This window comes from Acomys minous, assembly GCF_964271855.1.
Source record: "Acomys minous genome assembly, chromosome: 7".
NCBI classification, from domain to species: domain Eukaryota; kingdom Metazoa; phylum Chordata; class Mammalia; order Rodentia; family Muridae; genus Acomys; species Acomys minous.
Genome location: NC_140488.1, coordinates 68,797,386 through 68,808,961, shown reverse-complemented (window position 1 = coordinate 68,808,961; position 11,576 = coordinate 68,797,386).

Here is an 11,576-nt window from a genome sequence, read left to right as displayed (position 1 = left end):
TCTGGAAATAGATGTTAGCTTTTTTGATTCTTGAAGATTCCTTGCATTCTACACAAAAGACATAAGTCACTCAGTTCCCTTTCTCTTTAATTTAATGTCCAGAAGAGTATGATGTACAAACTAACTTCTTTTTCAGTAAGACACATCCAGACCCACTGTGTACAATATTTTGTGATCTTGAACTGTTCTCGGTAATTTTTTCATGTAGTTACATTAAAAACTAGCCGTCAAAGCACTAAAATTTTAAGATCAAAAGGCACTAACTAAAAGCATACAATACATAAAAATCCCTATGATGTTATATTAAAAAACAAAGTAATAGGTAACTTGCCTCCATAAATTATATTTTAATATCCCATATATTAAATAATTTATTTCAGTACATTGTATGTATTTAATTCAGTAAGCTTAACTATCCCAGGAAGATTAGAAATAACCCATTTCATTATCTGAAAATATCAGATATCCAGATATCAATCCACTGGTGTAAAATAATATTGCCATATGGCTATTTACCATTTTATAGGTGACAGAGCAAAAGCTGACTTCCTCTTTTAATGAACACTGCCTGCTATTTTAAAACAGGTCAAATATACCTTGAAAACTACTGCCTCATCACGTGTATACACTGCTACTGGGTTTAACTGAGTAGCATTCTCTTTGGCAGCTTATAACTTATTTGTTAAACTTTGCCTAGTTCCTGTTCAGATTACATGAGCTGAATGTCAGGAAATTTTCCTTCTAGCTCAGAAAGTATTAGCAAGCACAAAGCATTTTTTTCTTTAAAGTTATTCTTCTGTTAAGGGAATTTCTTGGCCTACAAAACAAAGAAGGCAAATGCTCAGGTAATTCAGTACATAAACATCTCAATAAATAATGAATACTGAAAGATTAATCTGAGTTACTTATGGGACACATTACTGAATTCTGTCTTCTCAGTCATGATCTAAAATGACTATGGAATACAACATAAGCCTTACAATATCATTTCAGTAAATTCCTCTGACAAGTGATGTTAGAGCATCTCATTTCAAAACTAAGCAAGTTATATTCATAAATGTGTCTCTTCAAGAGATATTTCAACATTCAGTTATTTCAAAGCCAAATGTTTAACATTAAGGAAAATGTCAGAGATACAAGTAATGGTCAGACTAGGAAAATAAATTTAAAAAAATCTAACTGTAGTTGCCCATATCAAGTAAAGTTGCTAATAGCTCTCCCTACTACATCAAGAAGAATGATCTTTTATACACTGAATTGTTTGTGGAATTGTTTTAGGAAAGCAGGCAATATAAATATAGCTTTATGATGTTTAAGGTGCCTTTTCTATTTTTATAGTTTATAACACCACTTTTAGTCTCTTAGTGCAAACATTTTGAAGTAATGTAATAACTTTACCATGATTCCATAAGTAAATTTTTCAGGACTATTTCAGAAGTGGCATATTTAAGTACATGCCCCAAAATGCCCAAAGTTTAGTAAACTGTGAATACTTACTTTAATGTTAAATATATGTTAAATAAGGATAGATTTTTACAATGTTATATAATTTTGAGACTTGTACTACATTTTTGGAAATGTATTTTGCTGTTTGACAAAAATTAATATATGAAGAGTGAAGTATCTTTTGTTGAAACTATTTTTGATTCTGATAATAGTATAAATGTATGTTTTATTGTTCACTACATAGCTCTTATACTTGTATAAACTGTTTGTGAGTTTGTAAAATTGGTGGAAAATCTAATGTAGATATTGTTATTAGATCAAAATGAGTTTTGAAATAAAATGACTGTGAAACATACAGCAGTGCACCAGCTGCAAAATGGGTAAATGCCTATTCTTTCAAAAACAGCCACATTGGTTACGTATTTTTAAAAGAACCAGCTTGAGTTTTTCCATACAGTTTGTATAGAATGACAGCTCTCATTAAAGGTTGTAAATATGGAACATGAGAAGCTACTGACCTGAAGTACATTTCGGTTTTGTATAAGTAACTACTATCACCATGTATGACTAACTAATAACACTGTCCAATATAAACTGCTAACCACAACATCTAAGTATACAAATGGTTTGTATTCATTTATTTCCCTTAGCTTTATTTGATTTTTTCCCATTGGTAAACCTTGTTTACTATCTTCCCTTATTCAAATTACTGTTATCTATAATGTATTATATATGTACATAATTGGATTTAAATGAAATTACATGCCAGAATCATTCAGAGAAACGGGCAAAAATTATATAACAAATACCATTCTACATACATACACACATGAATGCACACATACATGCATACACCTTTAGCAGAACTTGGTGATATTTAAAGGGTGTATATGATGACCACATATTCAAGTGAGAAAAAGTGACTAAAGAATGAAAAATGGTTTTGGATAGAGACATCATTAAAAGAATGAACACTGGTAAAAATAATAGGGAGAAGAAAAAATAAGGCACCCTGTGTCACTTGCTTGAGGTTTAACTAGTCATAGCAACTATCTAGCCACATTCTAGGTGTTTAAATTGTAGGGGAAAAGAAGCAGTAACTTAGTTTTTATTAAGGTATTTTCTCTACACAATGTAAATTATTAGATGACTAAGGTTTGAAGTCAAAACATGATTTTAGAAAAAGCCAAAATGACTCACTGTTCTTAATCCTTTAATATACAAGGGTAAGTTCTCCCTTATGTAATCTTTAAAACATAACAAGAATCCTAGTTTCCATCTTTTCAAAGTGTATAGACAACTTTAAATTTAGTAATAACTGGATATACATAAAAATCCCAATATATTCATGTATCTGGTCCATGATATTTTGCTTGTGTCCTTCTGGTTAAGACCATTCCTGATATGTAAAACCATTATATTTATATATTTCATCAAGCATGGTAACAATGTTTCATTATTTAGCATTAATAGAAGTCATATTCATCAACTTTTGAAACCTGACAGTGGTGCCATTAAATTACCTACATAAAGCTGGGTGTCCAAAAGCAGAAAGACTCACATGGTATATACTCACTTATAATTGGGCACTAGCCCAAAAGGCACGTCCCACGAAAAACTTCACTTACCCGGAGATTGGGATAGATGTGAGGACATCCTACTGGGACTGTAGGTAAGAGAAATATAGGAGATGGGGAAATAGAAGGACACAGAGGGTCCTAGAAACCTACAAGTAGAACATTGTGATGGGTGGACTGGGGCCCAGGGTGTTATGCTCAAACTATTGCACTAACCAATGACAATACAATAGTAAACATCGATCTACCTAATGGAGAGGACATTCTCCACAGTTATGTGGAGAGCGGGGACTGACTTTGACATGAGCTCTGGTGTTCCATATTTGACCACCTCCCCTTGGTGAGGAGGCCTGGTGGAACTCAAAGAAAGAATAAGCAGGCTACCAAGATGAGACTTGATAGCCTATGACCATATAGTGGGGGAGGAGGTCCCCCTCAGTCATAGACCTAGAGGAGGGGAATAGGATGAAAGTGGGAGGAAGGGAGGAATGGGAGGATACAAGTGATGGGAAAGCAATTGAGTTGTAATCTGAATAAATTAATAAAATTAAAATAAAAAATTTTTAAAGCTGGGTGCAGTTGCTCACGCCTGTAATCTCAGCACTTGGGAGGCAGAGGCAGGTGGATATCTGTAAATTCAAGGCCACCCTGGTGTACAAAGCAAGTCCACAACAGTCAAAGCTGCACAGAGAAACAGGTTCTCAAAATAAATAAATAAATAAATATTACATAAAACCTAATTTCTAACTAGATTATGTGATTGCTATATTTGGATTCTTTCCACATTATTTCCAACATTAAAATAAATGCACACACATGCATATTATATAATGTATACATGTTCATGTACACACACATTTGTAAGTATATATGTACATATGCATATACATTCTTATATCTCACCAAGTAAATCTGGTTCTTAACAAGATTATATAAAATTATCTAGTGTATGATTGAAGGGTACCTTTTGTTTTATATTAAAATTTGAATAAATTTTACATATTTTGAAAAATTATCAGTAAAGTTGTCTGTAAAGATATAAAATTAAGAGTGGTACATGAGTTTCCATCATTCCTACCATTAAGTACTGTGAACCTTCCTAGTTGCTACCTTACATGTCTTTAAGCTATGTATTACACAATCTTACTTTCTGAACTTCTTATGTGTTTCTATAGATACAGAAAAACACTGAATTTATAATGAATGACATGAACAAAATGAAAAACCGAGTATCCTTTAGACTTCACATACACCTGTGAAATGGATCCCACACTTCTTTCAGCTCTGTAGTGTAGATTCCTTTACTCCCACATCAATTCTTGTAAGGATACATAAATATGGCAAACACAGTAAATATATTCATGGAGAAAAAAATCATTTTTCAAATTTTAAGGACACTTAATACAGATAGATGTACCAAATGGCTTGTCTAACCTCAAAGTTTTAGTAAAAGAATTTTTATGGATATACTAAGATTAAGGTAACTGGCTGAACTGACAAGTTAGCATAATAGAAAATTTTGAAGAAAATGGGGGCAATCTGTGGTTTTATGAAAGAGCAACTCTTACAGAGCTCGCATACCTGGGTACATTTTGAAGGTTATTTGAAACTCTCCTGAACAACTCTTCCTCTAGAAAGATACATTCCTCGAAATTTCACCCCAAAGTCATTATTTCTAGAGAAGTGATTTCTATTAAAACTTTCAGAGTCTACATTGAGTAACTTTAAGCAAATTGCTTGTGGGAAGCCCACAGGTAAAATATTAAACTATCTGTTATAACAACTCAGAACTCCATCTTTAACAATTTTATGTCGTTTCTCATCTATAAGCTGTATTCTCTACATATTTATATCAAAATACAAACAAGGTCCTGTGAAATAACCAAAGTACAATCAGTGGATATGGTGTAGCATGGGATTTCAAAAGATATTGGAATGACAGGCAATGGAAGAATGCATACAAGATTTGAATTAATGACTTCAAAACTTTCAATGTTAGGAGAAAATGGTTCAATCTTAGAATAGCAAACCATGTTACACTTCTGGAAAAGAAATCACTTTCAAGGATGTTTTAGATCACAGAAAAGTTAGGAAGAAAGCATAAATTTCCTACATACTCATGCTTTCAGTATCTCCTTGTCAATATGACACACCAAAGTGATTGATTTGTTAAGATTCAATAAACCTATATTGGCAACCCATTGCTTACTAAATTCCATAGATTATATTGTATACTTTATAGATTTTGACAAGTGGAAAATAGCATGTATTCATCATTATAATGCAGAATGCTTCCAATAGCATGGCAAAAAGAAGAAGAAAAAGAAGGAGGAGGAGAAGAAATGCACGTTCTAACTCTTCCATTCCTCTTTCCCTTCTATCCTCTAACAATTATTATTTTACTTCTCCATAGCTTTTCTTTTTAAGAATTTCACATAGTGGGATTAGTTCATTATACAGCTTTTCAGTTTGTCTTCTTTCATTGAATAATATGTATGCATTTCCTCAATGTTTTTCATAGCTTGTAAGAACTCATTTCTTTTTCGTTAAATATAATATTACTTTGGGTTGGATGTAATATAGATTATCCGTTCAATGGAAATGCCATGATTGTTCTAAGTTTAGACAATTTTGAATAAAACTACAGTAAGCATCTGTATATAGTTTCTTTGTGGTGCAGATATTTTCCACTGATTTGAGTAAATACTAAAACGTCTGATTGCTAGGTGGTATGGTATGTATTTATTTCTTTTTTTTCCACTAGCGTATTTATTGAATCACTTTACAGACTAATCCCAGCCCCCTCCCTCCTCTCCATCCAGTCCCACCCTCAAATCCTTTCCCCTATTGGCCCCTGCTTTCTCCTCAGAGAAGGCAAGGGACCCCATGGGGTCGCTCCTTGGCACATCAAGTCACAGCAGTACTAAGTCCATCCTCTCTCCCTGAGGCCAGACAAGATAGCCCAGCTAGGAGAAAGGGATCCAAAAGCAGACAAGAGTCAGAGATAGAGCCTATTCACCTTGTTAAGAGAGCTACATGATGACTGTGCTGCATGTCTGCTACATATGTGTAGAAGGCCTAGGTCAGCTTTTGCAAGTTCTTTAGTGAGTCAGTCTCTGTGAGCTCCCATGAGCCCACATTAGTTGATTCTGTAGGTCTTCTTGTGGTATCATTGCCCTATCTAACTCCCTCCATCCTTCCTCCCACTCTTCCATAAGATTCTTTGACCTCAGCCTATTGTTTGGCTGTGAGTCTCTGCATCTGTTTCCTTCAACTGCTAGGCTGCTAGATGAAGCCTCTCAGAGGACAGTTATGCTAGGCTCCTGTCTGCAAGCATAGCAGAGTATAATTAATAGTTGGATCTCTCCCATGCTGTGGGTCTCAAGGTGGGCCAGGCATTGGTTTGCCATTCCATCAATCTCTGCTCCACCTTTGTAAGCAAGACAAATTTTGGATTGAAGGCTTTATGGGTGGATTGTTGTCCCACTCCTTCCACTGGAAGTCCCACCTGGCTACAGGAGGTGGTGACTTCAGGCTCCATATACTTGACTGCTAAGAGTCTCAGCTATGATCCCCTCCCATAGACTCCAAGGAGTCTCCCCTGTCCCAGAGATGTCCTCCACCAATTTCCTTTCCCTCTTCTAGTGTTTTCTACTACTGCTTTTGTCACATGTCACCCCCATCCCCATTCCACTCACCACCACTGCCCCACCTAGTTCCCTCCCTCCATTTAATTCAGATGTCTATTTTATTTCTCCTTTTGAGAGATATTTGAGCATCCTCCCTTGGGCCTACCATATTATTTAGCTTCTTTGGGTCTGTGGATTGTAGTATGGTTATCCTGTGTTTTATGGCTAGTATCCACTTATATGTAAGTACATACTATATGTGTCTTTCTAGGTCTAGGTTACCTCACTCAAGATAATTGTTTCTAGTTCCATCCATTTGCCTGAAAATTTCATGATTTCCTTGTTTTCAATAGCTGAGTAGCACTCCATTGTGTAAATGAACCCCAGTTTCTTTGCCCATTCTTTGATTGGGGCTTATCTAGATTGTTTCCAGTTTCTGGCTATTATGAATAAAGCAGCTATGAACATAGTTGTCCTTGTGGTGGATGGAGCATCTTTGGAGTATATGCACAGTAGTAGTATAGCTGGTTCTTGAGGTAGCACTATTCCCAATTTTCTAAGAAGATGCCAGATTGATTTCCAAAGTGGTTGTAAAAGTTTGCACTCTGACCAGCAATGGAGGAGTGTTCCCCTTGCTCCACATCCTCACCAGCATGTGCTATCACTTGAGCTTCCTTTAAAAAATTTTTATTATGTTTCTTTTTAAACATACATTTATATTATTATGCATGAGTAAAATAAACTACATATGGCAGGAAGAACCATGAGACAATCAAGAATTATAAAAATGTTACATTCATAGCAATTTGGCTATTTTTTTTTTTTTTTGGTTTTTCGAGACAGGGTCTCTCTGTGTAGCCTTGGCTGGCCTGGACTCACTTTGTAGACCAGGCTGGCCTCGAACTCACGGTGATCCACCAGCCTCTGCCTCCCAAGTGCTGGGATTAAAGGCATGCGCCACCATGCCCGGCTTCAATTTGGCTATTTTTATTTGGCAAACTTGAAGTAAACATCTTTCCTCTCTTGTTGAGTCTAAATTTCTGATTGGGGATTAGTATCTATCATATCTCATTTCTATTAACTTAAAACATCTATCTTGATCTAAAAACATCTTAACCCCTAACATACTAAGCTTAACTGACAGACTAAACTGTATGGTTTTCAAACCCATCAGAGACTTGAGAAGGGGTAAAGCTTAAATACTTGAATGAATCTGGAGTGCAGGTTAGCAACTTCCAAAATGAAAAAATTACTGAGACAGTTCACTGCGTGAACAGTCACCCAATATTCTCTATAACTTTGGAGCATCATCTTAAGGCTTCTGGCCCAATATCTCTGACAGACCTATTTGCGAGGCAGGAACTATTGAGGACTTGCTTACCCTGTCTTGGCAGAGTTTGGCCATCGACTCTGCCTGCATCTAAACTTGCCCATTTTTAGGAAGAATTCTGTCTGTTGCAGAAACGACATTTTGCCCAGTGGCTGGTTTGCCAAATTTGAAACCACCTCCATAAGGAGGTTATTTGATGCTCATTGTCTTCTTTGAGAAAGGCTGGGTATTGCCAGGAGTTAACTTGTCTTGTTGTCAAAGAATCTTTAGCATAATAAAAATATCTTTAAGTGCCATATTCTGTAGGTCTCTGGGGTTTTTTAAGACCTTATTTAACTATTTTACCTTATATATCTATAGAATCTTATCTACCTATTAGACCTAGAATATATATTCTTGTGATAAAATTAGACTAGCTTTTGACATGAGCATGATTTGCATCAATATACAAAAATCAATACCATTGAATTAAAAAATAACCTTGTTTGTAATTAACTATTAGGGCCTTGAGATGAGATTATTGAATCTACATTTTCTTCTATCCTCCCTTTATATTGCTATATCTCCCTTTCTTTCTTTTCAGCTCCTATATCCTTACCTACAAAAGAAAGATAAAGGGAAAGAGAGCTGTCCTTAAGTCAAACCTAGTTTCCTCTCTGCAAAAGACTAATAATACTTATAACCAAATCCCAATGAAAATAAGCATCTATAGACCAAAAGAGTAAATGGAAACCTATCCAGCCCCCATTAGAGGAAATGGGACATTGTTCTCTTAAGGTTTCCTCAGATTGATTTAGGGTTAATAATTCCTTTGAAGTCCTCCCCCCCAAAAAAATGGGGAAAATGGTTAAGTAAGCCAGGGAAAGCATTTGTGGTCCATTTTCTAAATGTTATGAAATTCCAGGCCTAATAGGAGTTGTTTGTGGGATAGTCTGAACTGCTGGACCAATTGGGATCAGAAACATTCTACAACGCTGTTCTGGAAGCTGTCCTGTGCTGCTGGGTAACAGCAACTGAAGGTCCTGGGGCTGGAACATGGGGGATGCAGAATGTCAGCACCCAGCATGCTGAGAGGAATGAATCCTGTCAGGTGTGATCCAGTGTCAGTGTCCAGTTCTTTTGTTCTGAAAAGATAATTTCTCACAAGCATTATACTGTTCTAAAATTATGATTGTATGAGGTGTGGAGGATGCACAGAGCAATTAAGGCTGGTTCTCTGCTCATTGTATGAACAGAAGTAAGACATCTGCAAATCTTCCTCCATGCCATACTAAGAACGGCCTCTAATTATAAGTCACAAATAATCTGTGACCAACATGGAGCCTTGTCTATGCATAGACCTTTGTGTCTTGGCCATTCTGATGGATGTAAGACAGAATCTCAGAGTCATTTTGATTAGCCTTTCACTGATGACTAAGGACACTGAACATTTCTTTTAGTGTTTCGCAGCCATTAGAGATTCCTCTGTTGTGAATTCTCTGCTTAGCTCACTACCCCATTTTTAACTTTGATTATTTGTTTTGTTTATGTTTAATTTCTTGATTCATTAAATATTTTGGATATTAGCCCTCTTTCAGATGTAGGGTTGGTGAAGATCTTTTCTTATTGTGCTGGTTGCCATTTTGTCCTATTTACAGTGCCCTTTGCCTTGCAGAAGCTTTTCAGTTTCATGAGATCCCATTTATTAGTTGTAGATCTTAGTATTTGAGGCGGTGTGTTCTGTTAGGATGTTATCTCCTGTGTCAATGCGTTCAAGGCTATTACCCACTTTCTCTTCTATCATAATTAATGGATCTAATTTTATGCTGAGGTCTCTGATCCACTTGGACTTGAGTTTTGTGCAGAGTGATAAATATAAATCTATTTGCATTCTTCTACATGCAGACATCCAAATAGAGTAGCACCATTTCTTGAAGATGCTTTTTATATTCCATTGTATGGTTTTGGCTTCTTTGTCAATAATCATATTATTTGTGCCTACTATGAAGAGTGTTGTTTCCCTAATTTCTTAGCCTGTTTGTCTTTTGTATACAGGATGCTACTGATTTTTGTAGGTAATTTTGTATCCTGCCATTTTGGTGAAGGTGTTTATCAGCTGTATGAGTTCCCTAGTAGACTTTTTAGGGTCACTTGTGTATATTATCATATCATTTGAAAGTAGTGATATATTGACATTGTCCTTTCTGATGTTTACTCCGTTAGTTGCATTATTCCTTTAAGTAGAACTTCAAGTACTATATTGAATTGGTACAGAAAGAGTGGGCAGCCTTGTCCTTTTCCCTGATTTCATTGGAATTGCTTTAAGTTTCTTTCCATTTAATTTGATGTTGGCTACTGGCTTGCTGTATACTGTCTTTACTGCATTTATATATGAGCCCTATATCTCTGTTCTTTCCAGGACTTTTATCATGAAGGAGTATTGAATTTTCTCAAAGGCCTTTTCAGAGTCTAATGGGATGATCATGTAGGGTTTTTTTTTTAAGTTTCTTTATATGGTGGATTATATTAATGTATTTTCAGATGTTGAACCATCCTTATATCTCTGGAATGTAGCTACTTGGTCATGGTGGATGATGTTTTTGATGTGTTCTTGGATTCAGTTTGTAGTATTTTATTGGGCATTTTTGTAGCACTGTTCATATGGGAAATTGGTCTGAAATTCTCTTTCTTTGTTGAGTTTTTGTGTGGTTGGTTTAGGTATCAGGGTGATTGTGGCCTCTTAGAATGAATTTAGCAATGTTTCTTCTGTACCTACTTTGTGGAATAGTTTGAGGAGTATTGGTGTTAGTTCTTTGAAAGTATGTTAGAACTCTATAATAAAACCATCTAGTGCTGTGCTTTTTTTGCTTGAGAGACTTAATGACTGTTTCTATTTCCTTAGATTTCTCTAACACAGACTCAGAAGGACTCACATGGTATATATTCATTTATAAGTGTATATTAGCCATATAATGCAGGATAACCATATTACAATCCACAGACTTAAAGAAGCTGAGTAACAAGGAGGAGCCTAGGGAGCATGCTTAACTCTCATTAAGAATGGCAAATAGAATAGCCACTAGAAGCAGTTGAAGAGAAGGAACAGGAAGGGAGCTTATCATAGATGTCCTCTGAAAGATTCCACCCAGCAGGGGATCAAAATGGAAGTTGAGTCTCACAGTCAAACTTTGAGCAGAGTACAAGGAGTCCTGTGGAAGAGTGGAGTCAGGTCAGAATAGAAGGACCTGGAGGGGACAAGAGTTCCACAAGAAGACCAACAGAGCTAACAAATCTAGGCCCAGGAAGGGCCAGAAGATACTGATGTACCAAACAAGGATCACACATAGAGAAGACCTAAGCCTCTTACTCAGGTGTAGCCTATAGATTGTTCAGTCTCTTCCACATCGGTTCCCTATTTGGGGGAGCAGGGGCTGTCCCCACCATGAAATCTGTTGCCTGCTCTTTGATGACTTCTCTCTTGTGGGATGCCTTACCAAGCCACAGATGAAGAGGATGCAGACAGTCCTGATGAGACTCGAGTCAGTTGATAAGGGAGAAGGGCTCCCTATCTGAGGACTAAGGTAGGAGCTAGGGGGAAGAGGGTGGGAGTGTGGG